Below are 19450 nucleotides of genomic sequence, written 5' to 3' on the forward strand. Positions count from 1 at the left end.
GTGGATTGCTGCAGTCCTGCGAGCTGGATGGGACTCACTGGAGGAAGGCGAGCCAGGCTATCACACTTCAAAGGGTGCTCTTTGATTCAGGGAGAGATCTCTGGAAAGGAGCCTGAGCACATCTCAGTAAGAAAATGGGGTTGATAAGAGAGTTATAAAAAGGATGGCTGTGGCCCTGGCGTAAACTTTTGATGCACTGTGGATAACATCCAGGTATGAACCTCTAGTCACTCCCATGACCTGTGTTGTGGGGCTATCAGATTTGGAGTCACTCCTGCTGTGACAGACTGCTTTCTGGAGGAATGGCAAAAGAGAGGAGTGGGCACTTCAAAAGGAAGCAGACCCCCAGCAAAAACTTCAAAGGCTCAGATCGCCTTCAGTCTCTGGAATTAACTACAAGAAGGGGAGCTCGAGGCCCCCCATAATTGTCAGGTGTCAAGCAGCAGTGCGAGGAGGAGAAGCTCTGCAAGTCTTCTGCCTGTAACTAGGGCTGTTGCCAAGGCCTGCTAGCCTCCCAGCTGGGTGAAGGAACGTCATCCAGGGAAATCCAAGACCACCTACCCCTGGAGTACCAGTGCCTGCTTGCTTGCCAAGACCAGTGTGCTCTGTGAGAAAGGGGAGAACGCTGGATGGAGCAAGGTCCAGTGGGTGGTACTAGCAAATGCATCCCTCTAGTAAATTGTAAGGCGATGGCTGCTGCTGTTTCCTATACTTATAATGTAAATATCGAAAAAAATATAGATGTCACTAATATCATTGTCAAAAATCTTTTTATATATATATTTATACATAAATACATAAAAGATAAATATTACATTTATTAAAAAGTAACAGTAGTATAATATAAATTCAATGTATTTTAATAATTAAAATATATATACCTATTATAATTATTTAAACAAATAAACACGCATATATATATTAATATATATTTAATTACATACATTTAATTTTAAAATCTTATTAAACTAATCATTTTAATTTATATGATAGTTTACTATTTTTCAAATATATTATAACGAAAAATATATACATACATTTACCTAATAACTTACATTTTTTTAATACATACCAATTTAATTAAAAATTAAAAATAAACAGTATAACATTTACATTTATTAAAAAAATATATTACATATTCAAAACATTACTAATTAAAAATATTATAATTTTAACTACACAAAACATAATAATATAAATTTAATTATAACTAAACTATGAAATTCCACAAATGCATATACTATAGCCACTACAATTCATAAAACAGTAGAAAAATTATTAAACTCAGCAAGAGTACAAATTTACTATTCCCACCCAAATCAGTGCAAAAGTAGGGAAAGTGTTGGATTACGGAGGGGTAAAATGTACTATTCCCACTCCAGTCAGTGCTACAGTATGGAAAGTGTTAGATCGTGGAAAGGTAAGATTTACTATTCCCACTCCAGTCAGTGCAACACTAGAGAAAGTGTTGGATTGCAGAGGGGTAACATTTACTATTCCCACTACACTCTATACAACATTATACACACAGTAGTTCACTTCTAAAAAAATTAAAAGACAAAATGTTTATATATTTACATAAAAAGTGTGTGTATATATATATATATATATATATATATAATTGTATTTAATAAATAAACAAATTACATATTTATTGCAATCTTTAATACATATTATACATTAATACAAATATTATTATAATTAAAATACCAAACTATATTCCCAAAATAACAACCAATAAATATTTTTTTAAATTAAAAAGCACAACACAATAAATAGTAAAAAACACTATTTTTTAAAACATTTCAATATTTCAATATTTTTACGTCTTATTACCTAAGTAACTTCCTACCCTATAACTTTACAAAGTACACACCTAAAATATATATTTTAATACTTATATTTACATATTTTACATAATTAGCAATTAAAATATTAATTACCTAATTGTAAAATAATTAAATGTAATCACCTTCCCTCCCTTTACCCTTACAAAACCGACAACACCACCCGCACCTAATATATATTTAAATACAATTAATTACATAATTTACATAATAATGAAGTAAACAATTAATGATAATTAATAACAAATTAATTATATTTATTTAACTTCTCACCCTTCACCCCTAACAATACAACTCACACCTAGGGCCCGATTCTGATCTCGTTCGGAAAGCATACCAACCGACTCGGCTTTGGAATGCTTTTCATATGACTCTGATTGGAGGAATCTGACTAAATGAGTACGAAAATCATCCTGATCCGATTTGTTCATACTCCTATTGACTTCAATGGGAGCCTGTGTTCCGAGCGTGAACACAGGCTCCCATTGAAGAAAGGGGCGGGTGGGGAAAATCGTGCACCCTGTTCCGGCCACCCCATGATGCCTGCCACACTGTGCATGATTGGAAAAGGGGTATCTAGGGGTACCCCCACGGGCCCGATTCAAAGCCCCAGGGGAAATGCGGGCCTGCTACAGGCCCTCCAGACTGGTTCCAGCAGCAGTTTCGTTCCTGGCAAACCAAATCGGAAAGGCTGTCCGAATCAGTCATTGTACTCACTCGTTCGGAAACCAAGTCCATGGAGCTATAGGAATCGCTCTGGAAAGGCTTGTCCTGTCCAAGTGCCGTCCGGAACCGATTCGGTCAGCTCTAATGGTTTTCAGGCATCGTACTTGGTCGTTTGGAAATGGGAACAAGTCGGTCGGAAATAAGGGCTCCGGATTGGATTCAGAAAACCTGAATCCGATTCGGAGCCCATCTGACCGAGATCGGAATCGTCCCCTCTAATAATTAACACAAACAATATCTTAAGTACACAACTTACATAATTATCAATTAAATGATTATTATAAAATAACATTAATTAAATATTATAATACATTTCCTGCACACCCTACAAACTACACAAAATAAAATAAAAATGTATTACCCAATTTACATAATTATCAATTAAATAATGAATTATAGTAATCAATAACTATAATTAATTTACTTCTCCCTATGCCCCTACAAAACCCATAACCCGCACCTAAAACTTAAATAAAAAAAAAGTTATTATACAATTAACATAAATAATCAGAAATTTAAAAAAATTACATTAATTAAAAAAATAGCTCTTTTTAGTTCATTTACTTCCCACTATCCACCCCTATAAACCCAACAACACACTATGGTACTAAAAATTACAAAAAACTATTCCATTAAATTTAAAAACTACTAGAATGTACAAACTATATTAAAAAAACTAACAATATTTATACAAACAATTTCTAACATATACAATTAAAATAAAATTCATAAAAATCATTCAAAACCGATATTAACAATTTTTTTAACATCGATATTAACAACAATGATCTCTTTTTAATCGATATTAACACTCTATATTTTCAACACCGATATTACTTACCTGAAAATCGATATTCTTGACAACAATGTTCTTGCTGACGATATATCTGTATAACGGTATTTTCAACTCAATATTTCTTTAGGTCCATATTACATTTTCAATATTCTGTCTAAATAGTGGCTGCTTCACTAATTTGGTCGCCGCCCATGTGCAGGTTGAAGTTGGCGACCCATACGCCAGAGGAGACTGTTGTGAAATTAGCCATGGTTGGTATCGCTGTCATTGGCGTAGGGTATGGTCGCTCATGTACGCACGCAGTGAAGTTGGTAACCCTGTATGCCAGGGAAGGCTGTCGTGAAGAGCACTGCAAGCCGATCGCACTGTAGCCCGTAAGCAGGGTGAAGTTGGCGACCTGGCATTCCAGAGGTTGGTGCAGTGAAAAGAAAGTTACTGTTTATCCAATCGGGTTGTTGCCCATGTGCAGAGTAAGGTTGGTGAGTAAGGTTGGCCACCAAAAAGGACAAGTACTGGTTTCTAGTTCCAGCTGTCATCGAGAGAAGACTACGCTGTGCAGGCCCTAGCCTCCAACTGAGAATTGGAACTAGAGCAATCAACCACCCAACCTCTGGGAAGGATTGAAGGAACTTACCGTCTCACCGGAGGAAGCTCCATGGTTGCCCAGCTGCTGTCCCGGTTAAGCCATGAGTGCTACTCGCCTACAGTAGCCACTACAGATGTCCGCAGAACAGTCAGTGTAATGCTTCCAGAGACTCCAGTCAGGCAACCCTTGCAGGAGAGGGTAAGGCTGATCGTAAGGTTTGAATGTCACAGGAGAACTTGTTCTGCCCCATAACGCTTTGGTCGCTGGAACACTTTTGACTTTGAGTAGTCAGAGTGGGACTCCTGAGACTTGGACTACTAGTGGGGCTTAACCTGAACGTCACCTATCGTGAAGGGGAATATTCACTACCATTAGTGAGACGGAAGTGGGGTCAGGGTCCTGCCTAGAGCCCTGACTTCAGGGGACTGGGCGCATTGTTTGTGTATGTTATGTTCTGGTAGGGTATTGGTAAAGCACATGACTGCCCCAGCAACAGGGAGTCCCAGTGCTAGTTTCAGAGAAGAGGGCCTGAAGATGTACAGAGGGTTAGACAAGGAATAGCCAAGTCTTCACAGCCCTTCGATAGGCCCAGTGCTTTTGAATGCTCCTAATGGACAGAGGTGGAGCGTTCCAAAGGGCGAGATCTTTGGCACAAAAAGAGCACCCTCCTGCTCTCGCTCTTCTAACATGAGGAACACTGGCTACATAGAGCTTAGCAGAATGCAAGGCCCCCGAGGGGACATATGGATGGAGCAGGTTTGATAGAATAGGGGGCCCCTGAAAGGTAGGAATTTTATGAGTAATACAGAGAGCCTTTAAAAAAACTATCTTATCCACGGGGAGCCAGTGCAGCCTGTGGATAAAGCTGGAAACTGGACAGAACTTATGGAGGACAAATAGAAGCTGTGCCGCAGCATGTTGGGCTATCTGTGGTCCTTTGGTCACTGTCTTATTCGATCCCAAATACAGCGCATTGCAATAGTCCAGTCTAGAAAGTATAGTGGACTGGATAATCATCTGGTGAGTATGAGACCACAAAATCCCAGGATGGGTTTTAGGCCTCGTAGGAGTTTGAAGCAGACGCCTACCACCGATTTTTGCCTGAGCTTCAAAGGTCAAGGCACTGTCGACCCAGACACCCAGATTTTTTACTGCCGTTTTGGACTGCGGGGTGGGCCTAAAGAGGAGTGCCACCAGGGGTTGACCCATTGGTGGATATCTCTCCCTAAGAGAAGAATTTCAGATTTGCTAGAGTTTAACTGTAGGAAATTGGCAGTCAACCACTCCGAAATTACCACCATGTCGTCTTGGAATTGGGGGGCTGATTAGGATGGTGGCCAGACTTTCGTCCGCCCCCCACCCTATCATAAACGTGATCACCCAATAGGCTGTCGGCATTATGATGCGACCGCCACCACAGCAGTCGCAATGCCCATCTTTTGCATTGTGGCGGGTTCTGCTGCCTGCAGCACACGCTGCAATGCAAAAAGGGGGTACATTACATATCCCTGCACTACGGGGCAGGCACCACCCACAGCTTACAGCAAGGGAGGCCCGCTATTGGCCCCCAAACTCCCTTTCCGCCTGCCTTTTCATGGTGGGTTCCCCTCCATGAAAAGGCGGCGGAAAGGGTCATCAAAATCCCTACAGCGGTGCATGGCAGGCACCGCCACCATTTTAGGGATTGGATGTCTCTCCGACGCACCGGCGGGCTCAAGGAGCCCGTTGGATATGTGACGGTCGGTCTTTCCGTCTGCCAACTATCCGCCCACCATGGTAATATGGGGGCGGATTACATGATCCGATGGCTGTGGTACCACCACCTACGGGCTTTCGGTGGCGGTCCCACCGTCATTGGCCTATCAGCTAGGTTCTGTGTAGAGTTGTTGGAGGAAGAGATCACAAGCTACGTATTATTTGTGTAGGATAACAGCGTGATCCCCCGGGTTTTAGCCTCCTGAGCTAATGGTAGAATGTAGATGTTAAACAGGGTTGGGATCAATGCAGAGCCTAGGGGACACCATGGTGTAGCGCGTGACTCTGGGAGTTGTACGGAGAGGAAACTGCCTGAAAGGATCTTTCTTTTAGAAAGGAAGTGAACCAAGTTACGGCCACCCCACCAATACCAATCTCCTGTAGACGTCGCAACAGAATCTCATGAGATACGGCATCAAACGCTGTGCTTAAATCAAGCAGAATTAGAGCCAAGGATCTGCCCTCATCTGGTGAGCCTCGCAGGTGCTCAGTAACCACCAGCAGTGTGGATTTCGTGCTAGGTTGAGGTCTGAAGCCATTCTGAGAGGAATCCAAAATATTGTTTGACTCCAAAAAATTTGCTAGAATAGTATTAATGTGAGAGTCAGTGATTTTAACAAGAAAATGTAGTAGGGAAATGGGATGAAAATGTTCTGATTTGGAAGCATCCAAAGCAGGTTTTTTCGGTAGTGGAATAACTTTGGCATGTTTCCACATAGATACCGAAGCTGACGTCAGTGAAAGATTTATCAATTCAGACAGGTGGGGAAAAGACAGTCATGAAACTTCAGGAACCGGTCGGGCCTGAGGGGGTCATCAGGGGAACCGGATTTTACTTTGTTACATAGAGTTTGGAGCTCTTCAAATGACAGCAGGGGAAAAGAGTGTAGGAGTGACGGGGTGACTGATAGGGACCTCTAAATTAGAGTCCTGGCCAAAGTTAGCATAGATAAGTTCTACTTTCCTAATAAAATATTTGGCCAATTTCTCACATTGGATGTTAGAAGTAATGATAGGCTCTGCTGCCAGTGTGGGTTTCATACGGCCCTTCAAGAGAAAAAAAATTGCTTTGGTAGGGTTACTGCTGTTTTTTATTTTGTTAGCGAAGTGTTCTGCCCTTGACTTCCAACTCCGTTTATGATATGCCTTGATGGCCACTCGGTATCGTGTTTGGTGCTGTATGTGGTATTTTACTTTGTGTTGGTAAATAAATACTAATTTTTCATAAAACCAAGTTTTTGACTGAAAAATCATTTATTGCTGCTATTGAATGTCTTTTGAGTTGTAAGCCTTTAGTCACCCCCTACCTCCTCCCTGAGAAGCCTGAGAATCAAGTGCTGAAGAGGTACTTGGCCGAGTTGCTTTGTATCTGTAGTAAGTCGGGCCCCGGGACATCCAGAGTAAAAGGCCTCAACCCCCATGGTTAGGCCCTGTATCTCCTGCTATCCCCACCCCCTTTTAAACCTGTTCTGACACCTGTGAAAGGAGTGGGAGGAATAACCAAGATCTGCCTTTAGAGTTTGTGAATGCTCATCAAATTATGAGGTTGTGGACATTCTCAAACCCCTGTATGACCCTTTTTCACTTTGGAAATTGTCAGCAATTTGCTCTAGCAAAGTGCAGGAGTAAATCTCCTTTCAGAGCGGGAAGGGAAACCGCACACTCCATGCTTTTGTGGGGTGTAGTAGAAGGGGTTTCTCCACGTAGAAACCATTTTTCACTGTGGAGATAAAGCAGTACACCTGTAAAGTAACATTTCCCAATTAGGGAATGTACTGTTTGTACAATATGAAATTTTGGAAATCGTTAAAATTCAAATCTGTCACACAACCAAAATGACACATGCCATTGCTAGTAGCATATCTATAAATCTGAGACTGTTTGTGAATTCCAAAAAAGTGGGGGTGCAGATTCACTACTTTATTTGTAAGCCAGTCATTATCTATCTTTAAGACATGATCCAAGAAAATCAACAAGTTAAAACTGTGTCTCAGTAAAATGAGAACGAAGAAAACCAACACAGACATAGCAGACTCAAATAAGGAGAATTGTTCGGGGGGATGTCACAGACCCAAACACCTGAATCCACACCCATGATCCTGATAAAACTTAACACAAAGGTCTTTGATGGTCATGCAGTAAGTTCCCTTTTTGGTGGTTAAGATGGAAGAGACAACCTATTTTTTTCTACCACATTAATCTGCAAAAGTGGCTATATAAAAACACGTTTCATTTTGAGGATAAATTTGTCATGACCGAATATTAAAATAGTAAGACAAGACAACCGGACATTATGGTTTGGTAAAGGTCTTCCATTTTTGATCCCTTCCTTGTCCCCGTTTCCCTCTTCCCGTTAAATTATGTGAATATAGCCTCAACACCATTGCAAAGATTTATTGTATATCCCTCATGGAGTTTTTTTTATAACCTAAGCACACTGTACCTGGGTGGTTTTACTGCAGTAGACACAAGATGCCCTACTCACAAAACCTCTTTTCCAAGGCTGGGATTCACGCAGCATTGATGGTGGTAGTGCTGGTTGAGACGTTCAAGGCACATCTTCCCCTTTGACACATGAGGTTCATATGTTGTGGGATGCTTTTCTTTTTTCCCCATCACTCACATAGTTGATGGAAGGTAGACCTATTGCCTTCAGGAAGCTCATCACTCCCCACCCACATAGGTGATGGGAGAGTATGTCCGAGAATGGGTCTTTAATCGTCTTTCCTCTGAAATGCAATTTTTCTTAATTGAGGCGTTTTATAGAAAATGTATTACCATTCCTAGGCTATATATAATCACAACTGACATAATGACCTAGGCTATGTACCCAGAAGTCTTGTTAGACTACCTACTGGCACATCCCCCTGTCGCTTTCCCGCTTGGATGCGGTCTAGGGGAAAGCAGGACTGAGACATGCGGATCTGGGAGGTTACCCCATGTATGTTAGATGCAATCACCCCACTAGGTTGCCGTCTATTTAAAAGACAGTGGAACGTGGTCAGCATAAAGGACACTCAAATGCCCCATGGCAACTGGGCAAGCAAAATCTGTTTTCTGTATACTTGTGCAAAGCACACAGAATTGGGAAAAAACGAGTGTGAATTGAGACCAACAGAGCATGTCTATGTCAACTTTTTGCATCATGTCTTGTTTTGCGATCGGGGTAACTTGGGGGCTTATTAATAGGAACTTTCAATTGATTTTGAACTTTGAATAGAATGCATTTTTAAGTTTTCTCTTTCTTTTCCACTTTTACTGGTGGATGGTGGTGGGTGGGTTCTGGTGACCTCACAATTGAAAACTTCTCTTCTGTTTCTGGAGTGTCATTCAGACGTCTGCAGCGACTAGTTAACTGGGCAGAGTGGGGAGCCTTTAAAGCTGTGATAGAATCAGCAAAACCAGGCCAGTAAAATGCCCCCACCTTAGAGAGACAGAGAGGATAGCAACGTTGGATAAAACTTCAAAATACATTAGAAGTTCAAAATCATGTCAAACTTGGCAAAAACAGGCCGTCATGGAGTTCTGTGCAGCCTTTGATTTTCTCTCTAGTTTATCCTTTTTAATAAGCATCAAACCTAGGTGGCACGCCAAAAAGCATGAACTGAAAAGCAAGGCAGAAGCCAAAAAGCTTTTAACTCTCTGCAATATACAGGCACGCAACATAATACTTCTTCAGTAATCAAAATGCATCAACAATTTGCCGTCCATGAGTACTTTACAACACACTATGTATTCCTTTACAATATGTGTTATGGCCCAATTTTGGTGATAGGGGGCTTTGCCTAGCAATTGTAATCCTATATCTAGAATGTAAAGTCAGATGTGTATTAATAAATATGATAGATTTGGTTCCAATTTTATTTTTTCTCTAGATTTCAGCTTCAAAAGGGTTCTGGACAGAAGAGACCTTGGTTGGAGGGTCAGATCTGAACTGCACAGTGGAGGATTCCGCAGATGATCTTAGAGGCGGGAAAGGTAAGGAAAATCTCCTGTTTTTGTATCATGTTTTAAAATTTTCCACATTGCCTAATCCTGAACCAAAAATAATAATGCCACTGAATACTGGTTGTTTGGAAGAAATCTTACCACATTCCAGTGAATTGAAAAGTGAAGAAATTGTCACACACACTGGTGCAAAGACATCCCCCTCACAAAGATACTACTCCACAGACTGCAAAAAAAAAAAAATAGACACCATGTTTAAAAAAAAAATTACAAAATATGTATTAGCAAATCTACGCATAGCTGGCACTTTTTATGTCCATTGACGTCTTGATCTGTTCATGTTACCTGTCAGAAGATATTACAAAGGTTTCGAAGTTCATTTCTCTCTCGCCAGAATGCCAGCATTTAGAGCAATGTTTTTTTTTTATCATAATAGCATGTCCCACTGTCTCTTTGAAGGTTATAATTTTGCAACTTTTTAACGTGCAGTAATCTATCCGATGACAAGCTAAAAACATAATGCACGAGCCGGGCGATGTTCTGGTTTTTAAACGTAAGGGAAGGTTTCGGCGTTCTAAATTACTGTTTTCTTTTTCCATTTTAAGCTTCCTTTCCATGAACATTGTTCTACCAACGAGTGGACCGTTGAGTGTAAAGCTAAGAGGAGATATTTTTAGTTGTTTTGTATATGCATCTGTGTTTTAAAGTGAAGCAAATTAATTTCAGTGGAGATTTGACTTTTATTAAACTCGAGAAAATTGGAATCCTTGGCATTTTACTGTGAATTGGAGTTGGAAAATGATGTTCCCACTTTCCTGCTGCATTAGAAATTCTTAGAAAATACAGCAATGAGATACAAAAAAGAGGTGCCAGGGTGTTTTTAAAGCTGACTTTGTATATATTAGCGTTAGCCTACAGACTTGTTCTGTGTGCGTGTTGTGGTCGTTTACTGGAGTGTTAAATTGCGGAGGGATACCATTAAGTCAAATCTGTGCTTGTTTTGCAACGATATTTAAAGAACTGAATGAATATAGCATTCCACTTTTGCTTTTTTCATCCTCTTGTACTCATCAGTGACATTAGGTACGAATCTCTTTGAGTCGTAGTGGTGCCATTTTTCAAATACCATATTTAATCAAAGGCTTTTAAGTTAAATAAAATCAAGTTTAAGGTATTTATATGCGAATTGGAGCTGCTGGAATACTTTTTTCACTCAGTGTTTTAATATCGCTGAATAAGAAATTGTTATTTTTTTTTAAAAGGTCATGGCAGGACATATTTTGAGTGCCACGTTTTCCATAAACTCAGTGAGTTTAAATCTGCTGTCGTGCAGTCTGGAAGGCTTTGTTGTGTCTGTTGTACGTGTGTATATTGTAACCAGTATTGCCTGTCCCCATGTCATGGGAAATTATATGCCTTACACTCTTACTTGGAGTAATTGGCAAGCAGACCTACCGCAGGATATGCTTTAACGTTTGGTTTGGTCTTAAGAACTTGTTATAAAAATATTGTTTCCACCCGGCAGCATTAAGGCATTGTAAACAGACATTAAAGTGCTGAGTGCAGACAGGCTCCAGGCTGTTTTCGTAACACTCTCTAGGCTTCTGGCTTAGTATGAAGAGGCACTATTTAAGGGAGAAAGTTTATGCCGCAGAATACAAATGTGCCGGGTGAAACTGGTGTGAGACCTATAAGTGAAGTGTTGATCCGCAGCAGCCATCTTTGGATGACAATCTGAAATTTGCCACTTGTTGGCAAACGCAATTTTTAAGAGTTTCTCAGTTTCTATGAACGGTGGTAATGCTTTGGCCGCCTTTTCCAAAGTTGGTGATTGGGCTGTGGTTGAGGCACGAGGAGGGTGGAGTAGGTATCTGGGTATCCATTCCAAATTTTGTTGGCAAGCAGTCAGTGCAGAATAGAGAGCTAGGATTTGAGTGCACAAGAGTTTGTCGTCGTTCCAAGGCACTGTGAGATAGCATCACAAGGCAAAGTATATGCCACGGCTTGTATAAAACTATGCAGTCTCTGCCCGCGCCTGCGGAAAGCCAGCTTTTGAGGCATTCTGTCTGAGCAGGCGTTTTGTCGCAATTAAAGTCTTACCATAACATGACTGTTTGCAGTTACAGCTTCCAGGTGGGTTGTCTGAAAGCCATTGCCTCTGCTGTGATCTGTCAGTTGGGGGGAGTAATGCTTTCACAGACCTGGGTACCAACTTTGCAGCGGATTTGAGTCTTTACTGCGTAGGCTTTTAGATGCTCTTGACTCTTGCCTCCCCCTCAAAAATAAAAAAATAAATAACCACCAACCTCCAGCCCCTTGGTTTAACGAAGCTCTAAAGGCTGAGAAATCTAAATGTAAAGCCTTGGAACAGAGATGGAGGAGAGACTACACACCTGATTCCAAAGTTGTCTACAAAAAAGCATTAAAATGATACCACAACAACTGTAACTCCGCTAGGGCTAGCTTTGTCTCCAAAACCATCTTGGATGCCACTAACTGTTCAAGAACACTTCTTGGCCTAGTTGAAGAGCTTGCCGGCTCTGAGACCCTAGCAAAACCTCTGCCTTTAACTAAACGTCAATGTGACGATCTTGCCCAATTTTTCACGCAAAAAATAGAGAAAGTGTATTTTGAAATTGCTAACTCACATATAAGCAAAACCCCACAGTCTCAATCCATCATCTTACCCCAGACCTTACCCTTACCACACCTCACTGTCAATCCCCAAATGGTTCCACAGCTAGTCTCTTGGCCCCCTCTTGACCTAGACTCCTTGATAACCATCCTTGGAAAGGTCAAATCCGGTTCCTCGAAGGATCCCCTGCCAATCTCCACACTAAAACAGCTGGACCTCTCATCTTTCCGTCATCCTGAATGCTCTAAATTCTTCCCTGCTCGAATACACAGTCCCTGGGCATTGGAAACATGCCATGGTAACCCCTCTCCTGAAAAAGCCCTCTGCCGACCCTAGTGTCCTCTCTAATTATAGGCCCATCTCACTCCTGCCTGCCTTCTCCAAAATTCTTGAGAGACACATTCACTCCCATCTCTCTCAGTTTGTCGAAACTCACAAAATCCTCCACCCCTCTCAATCCGGCTTTCGAACCGGATTCTCCAGGGAAACAACACTGTTTGGGGTCACAGAGAAGTTGCGCCATCATCTCGACACTGGGGACACAGTCGCACTGATACTGTTAGACCTTAGTGCGGCATTCGACACTATCTCCCATTCAGTCCTAATCAACACACTGAAGTCTTTGGGCATCTGTGGCTCAGCCTTGGACTGGATTACTTCTTTTTTAACCGACCGCACTTTCCAGATCTTCTCTGTCACAGACATTTCCAACATTTACCCATCACCCTATGGTGTGCACCACGACTCCATCCTTAGTCCTCTTCTTTTCAATTTATATGTCAGGCCTCTAGCAGACATAGCAGAACAAGCAGGCCTAACTCTTTTTACGTATGCAGACGATTCCCAGATCATCTTTTCCCTCTCCAGTACTGACCCCGGCTCGACATCCCTTCTTCAGACAGGCCTAGGGAAACTTGCTAAATGGATGAACCGCAATCACCTGAAATTATCCTAGGCAAAAATAAAGATCTGTGGGGCCCACTACATTGGCCTGCTGAGATGGGCACCCTCCCCAAACCCTCCAGTCATGTCCGTAATTTGGGGATAACTATCGATGACTCTCTAACCATGCACCATCAGGCAGTAAAGGTCACAGCTATCTGCTTTACCATCTTGAAATGGCTCAGGAAGATCATCTGGATGCTCCCAGATGACACCCAGAAAACAGTGGTCCATGCTCTCATCACCTCTCGGGTGGACTATGGAATCATCCTTTACCTTGGCTCAAACAAAGCAGTGACTCGAAGACTGCAGTTAGTACAGAACACTGCAGCAAGATTACTTTGCAAGGTTCCCAAAGCCACCCCGAAATCTGGCTACCTCCGTAACCTACATTGGCTCAGGGTGGAGACCCGCATGAAGTTTAAAACCCTGAGCTATATGTTCAAGATCAAAATGGGAACGGCACCACAGTATCTTAACTCTCTTGTCCGTCCCTATGCCTCCACTCGCCATCTACGATCTACCACTCTCGTATATTTCACAGTACCTAGGTTCAAACTATCCAGGATGGGGGGACGATCTTTCACTTACCTAGGTCCATCACTGTGGAACACCCTTCCTCTCGCCATACGCAAAGAGACTGTTTACACACACTTCCGCAGATCACTCAAGACCTGGTTATTTAACCAGTAACTCCTTCTATTACTGCCTTCTATTAGCTACACCTAGTCCGCTTGGCGCCGGGAAACCCTTTTTTGGGTAGCTGTTGCGCCCTATAAATTAAAATAATAAATAAATAGGCCTAGACCCTTACCCTTCCATTTAACCCAATACTGGGATCAAGTTGTACATACCTTAAGTTTCTCACTCTGAGATAGTTATACATACTCAAACTACCTCGATGATTGCCATTCCCCTCACGCCGTCCTGATCAGTGCCTAGTTTGTAAGATAAGTATTGGTGCCCAAAGTTTTGTTTATAAGCCCACGACTGGCGCTATCGAAGTCCAGGATGGACAATACCAAGGCTGTATAGTTTTGATTCCCTCTCAAACCTCTTTAATCTACCACTAGGAACTACCTCGCTCTTTATCTCGCTCTTTAAGGTTCCTTTTTATCCCTGCTTTCTCCAATTATCACTATGTTTCCGTGTGTTTTTCTTCCTCCTGTTCCCCCTTGTGTGTTTCTTACTCCTGGGTGAAAGTATGATGAGGAAAAATATGTGCCGGTTCCAAAAAGTAAGTGCAGGTGGGCTCGGCTCAAATTAATCAATGGGCACACTGTGGCGTAGCTAGCCCTTTGGCTGCCCGCATTAAGAGCAGGGCAGGAAATGATGCTCGCGAGATTCCTCAGTTTGCCGCGACCGCTCAAGAGTGGGGGGAGGTTGCTAGCGATTACTGCTCTGAGACAGCAGTTAAGAGCGGAGGGGGCCACCACCCCTAAACCTCATGCCGCCCGAGACGGACCGACCACCGCCCACCCTTGCTACACCACTGTGGGCACAATTCACAATTTTTTTACTTACATTGTTCATAGTTGCTCAGAGACAGGGCAGCTCTCATTCTGTTCAAAGGTCGATTGAAAAAGTATTTGAATGTCTATAGTATTAGCTCAACTTAGATGCTCTATCTTTTGTGGCTATAATGATAGTCTGTGAATTGGGAAGTAGTTTGATCCTGGTTTTATGACTGATTGCACGTGTACTAATTTTTAATCTTATTTTGTTCTTATGTTTTAATTGTATTAATTTATAATGTGCTCTTTGAATCAGTGGTTCTGGCATGTATATGCCTTATAAATGAAGTGAAGTGAAGGACTTAACAAATATAAATTCCGCATTCTCATTTACTAAAAGCGCATTGGAGAATTCTATGTTCCTAAGGTGTACTTCTGAATATAGTAATTCTGCCAAATGGTGCAATGCCAATGTCTGTGGGTATTTGTGAACCACCTATAGATTGTTCACATGTGAGGAAACAACTCTTCTTTTTTCAGTGCCAACTAGGACTTGAAAGGAAATATTTCCATTATGCATGAAAAAAATTAGGTACTGGTGAAGAGGACATAGGAAAAGCGGAAAGGGTTGAGAACTATTGATAGGCCATTAACCAGGGATCTGTGAAAGACTTTGCTGCCCTAATAAACACAATGGGGCTGATTACGAGTCTGGCGGTCCACGGACCTCGAGACTCATGGGGGCATGGCGGTGGCAGTTTCTGACCGCCCTATCATGATTAGGGCGGTTGGAGCGCCATTGCCCTGCGGCAGCTGCCAGACAACCGCCGTACCCTGGCAGTGTTGCATCGGTCAGGAGGCCGCAATTTGCTTGGCTGCACCGCACCGGTCCCAGCAAGCATATTACGAGTTTCCTCTCAGGCGGCAGTGTCATGGAAGTTCCCACTACATGAACACCGTGGTGGAGAGGAAACAAAGGGGGCCCTGCAGGGCCCACTGTGCCTCCTGCGCATGGATATGTGCCCACTGTATGCATGCACATTCCTGCACGTCATTGACTTTACAGGTCATGCCATGCAGGAACTATTTTTGGCGTTCCCATTGCGGTGCCCATTTTCAGTGCACCACCGTGGGAACGTAAAGAAAAGTCCACCGTGGGAACGTAAACAAAAGTCAGGCTGTATGCATGCTCCTATGTGGGGAGGCGAAGGTAATGGAGATGAGCACATTTCCTGTATCTGAAACTACAAAGAAAACATTCAGGGACCTGGTTTCTAGGTCTATATGGCTGCTATTCAGGGGCGGCTCCTCCGCTAAAGCGGAGGAGCGTTGCCCCACTGCTCTGCAAGCAGTGTAAAAAGGTAAACTAAAATGATAATAACTAAAGTTATTTTTGTTTTAGTTTTCCTTCCTGATCGGGGTTGGGGTTGGGTGGGTTGGGCTGGCCAGTGCAGGGGGCAGGCGAGGAGTGTAAAGCACACACCAAGGTGCGCATGACGGTTTGACCGGCCCAAGAGCACTTTACATCTTCCCCACCAGGCTGCATTACACAGCCTGGTGGGCAACTTGCAAAGCCTCCAAGCCCCTGTCTTAGCTCTGAACCACGGCACTCAGACCAACCACAACGCTGCTGCAAGTATTGGAGTAACTGTATGGGAGCAGATTTACGATTTTTCTCTTTTCCCTCTGTGAATTGGGCCTACACCATTCAGTCAAAACATGACTTTGGTGCTGATTATGAGTTTGACAATCCGAGGACCACCAAATTCATGGCGGCGCAGCGGAAGCGGTCCGGCCACCGCTGCTCCGGCTGTCCGAACACAGGATTACAACTATGGCAGTCAAACTGCCATTGTACCGTGGCGGTGGTGCAGCGGTCTGAGGGCCACAATTTGCTTGACGGTGCCCTTAGGCACTGTCAAGCATATTACGACTTTCCTCATCTCCAGTGGTCTCCTGGAGGTTCTCCTTCCATGAAACTGCTGGTGGAGTGGAGAAAGGGGGTCCTTCAGGGCCCATTCTTGTCCCTGTGCACGGGGTGCATGCAGGGGGGCACATGTTGTGCCCGGGAAGGAATGCACGACATGGTGAATTCCCTCCTGTGCAGAAGCGTTCAATGGTGGTCCTGCTGTGGTGCACTTGAAGGATCAATAGAAGCCTTTAAACTGCACTGCCGTGGAGCCGCCACGCCACCCGCCCACAAAGAATACTTATAATCAGGCGGGTGGTGGTGAGTTTTGATAGTGTGGGAGCATGGCATGCCGCTCGCTCCCGCACCGCCAAAACTAGTATGCAAAAGCTGTCTTGACCCTGTTCCTTGTGGGAACAGTCCAGTCTGAACTGCCAAGCCAGGTCCTCCCTAGTAATCAGGCCCTCTGTCTTCCTAACAAAACATGGACACCGATTCACCAAAACACTGGGGGAAGCAGAAGTAACAGTGCATGATCTCTCATCTCACAGGAAGTGACATCCCCCCACCTTCCATTCACCAGTTACCTCACTGGCAGTGGTGCCACATTAACATTGACACTGAAGATAAAACAAGAGTAATCAAGGAAATAAAACAAGACTATCATGAGTGCAAGGTCACTTATAAGGTTTGAAAAAGAAATACTTAATCAGATGTGTATTAACTCTAGTTACCATATATGTTTTACCTGGGGTGCTGCCATGATAAACCAGGGCCCTGCCACCACATACTCAAATGCATCCAGAGAGAGTCAAAACTCGACTTCAACCTTTTATGTCCAAATACAGATCCAAATGTCAAGGATCATTACACAATATTCAAAGTTACAGTTAAAAACGTTTTATGCCAGTTCAATACTTACATTCCACATGAAAATGAATCACAAAATCATAATCATAAAAAATACATGCTCAACATGTAGTTACAATAAAATCTACGTTTTCAGGCATTACTTCACCATCCGGGATTAGCAGAGGAATTTCATTCACGGTGAAATATAGGTGGAAAAGTGTTCTGACGATGTTTCCCTCTGACATACTTGAATAGGAGTTGGTAGTGGTTTTGCTACATGGCAATACAAATGGCCTGTGATTTTGAGATCTCCATGGTGCAGAGATGTTTGTATGTGGATTTGCAACGTCGGTGCACATATATGGAGGCAATAATTGTCCTTTTGTTCTTGCTGCTGAGAATGGCGGTATATTATCAGCCATGGCCCGTGCAGGTAAGAGCGGTGGGGCTGGGTGGGGGGATTTCGACGGACAATGGCGAGGGAAAATTAAATAAATAATTAATTTTCAATCGTCCGTCGAAATCCCCCCCACCCGTTCCCACCGCCCCACCGATCTTACCTGCACGGGCCGCATCTGTATATTATTATGATCTGCATGGGGGATGATTGAAAGAAGATGGGACGCTAAGTGGGGTGATGCAACATAATTTTCCTTTCAGAATTGAATGTGTTTGTATACTTACTGCCCAGTGGAGAACCTACATGCCTATTTTGCTTTTTACCATGCTGAATGGTGTCTTGACCTATAAAGCATTGTAGTACGAATAATTGGGTAAAATATATTCTTCTTTCAGCTGTACTGAATAAGATGCTGTGGAGCATGCTGTTTAATTGTACACACCATTCCATGCATCTGGTAGACCCATGTTCTGTGCTGCTGTAACTAAATGGTTAAGAGTGAGACCAGAGAGACATTCGAATTAAAGTAAAGCACCTTGTTATTGCTGAAGACAGTTTTTGCAAACCCTGGCAGTATCTTGCAAGATTACACTGCTGCCAAAAAGAAGTCGTCTAATAATGAGGATACTATTTTTGAAGAGGCTGATTTAACTAAGTTGTCACAATGATAGCAAAGTCATCAGTGAAGTTATTTAACGTCATGAGCGCTATATTATGTGGGTCATAAGCAGTGCATGGCAGGGGCGCAAGTTATAGTTAGTTAAGTAAACTATAACTGGTGGATTTCAGTGGTTTTGTTTTCAAACATTAGTTTTCACCTTATTTCGACTCCCGACTATAAGGTACGTGAGTGTGTGTGTGTTTAAAATTACCCCATGGCAGCCACCACTGGGTAGTTATAGTTAGCATCATGTTTCCATAGGAGAAGCATTTTTTGGTTTGCGTATAACTCTGGAGCTGCATGACAAAACTAAAAAAAAAAAAGTCTTATTCACCTCAGCTCCTTCCTGGAACGTTTCAAGCTGGGACTGAGAAAAAGACAGGGTCCCAAAACACATTTTCCCCAACTATTTTTTTCATAGGAAAATTGAACAGCGATACTGCAAAAACTGCTGAACGCAATTACACCAAATTTGGCGAAAGCTAGATCTTGGACCAAAAAGCGTGCATTTTGTGATTTGGTGTAAATCCATCCACTAGTTTTATGCACAATTAGGGCTCAAAAAGCTTGTATATTTCAAGCTGTGGAGGAACTGCGGAGCTGACATAACTCCAGAGATCTGATTGGCTGCCAGCACATAAAGAACAATGTGGTAGCAATCATCTTAGGACTTGGGACTCAGTCCAGAGTCCTGGAAAAAAGTTTTCAAAAAACATACAAGTAGGCAGGTTAGTGATACCCTGCCCCCTAAGCCTGCTGGGGGTGGAGGGTCCTAGCAGGACCATCTCAGGGGCCAATTTTTTAAACAACTTTTGCCCCAAGTTTGAAGTGGATTTGCAAATGTGTGGCAATTTTTTTTTTTAAATGAGAGTGCTCCTGTGCAATAAAAATATAAACCCCTGGAGTGGGCCAGGGCCTGGGGGTGGGATTGGAAGCATG

The 19450-nt window shown here is 42.7% G+C and overlaps 1 protein-coding gene across 1 annotated transcript in view; it reads left to right on the forward strand.

Moving 5' to 3' along the window:
• The window catches only part of BNC2 (basonuclin zinc finger protein 2), a 1107147-nt gene that overhangs the window by 107354 nt on the left and 980343 nt on the right, over positions 1-19450 (forward strand). The window contains exon 2 of the mRNA XM_085634816.1: positions 9586-9688. The gene's annotated coding sequence lies outside the window, so the exon portion shown is untranslated. The remainder of the gene's footprint in view (positions 1-9585; positions 9689-19450) is intronic.

Source organism: Triturus cristatus, chromosome 2_1 (genome assembly GCF_964204655.1).
Source record: "Triturus cristatus chromosome 2_1, aTriCri1.1, whole genome shotgun sequence".
Lineage (NCBI taxonomy): Eukaryota > Metazoa > Chordata > Amphibia > Caudata > Salamandridae > Triturus > Triturus cristatus.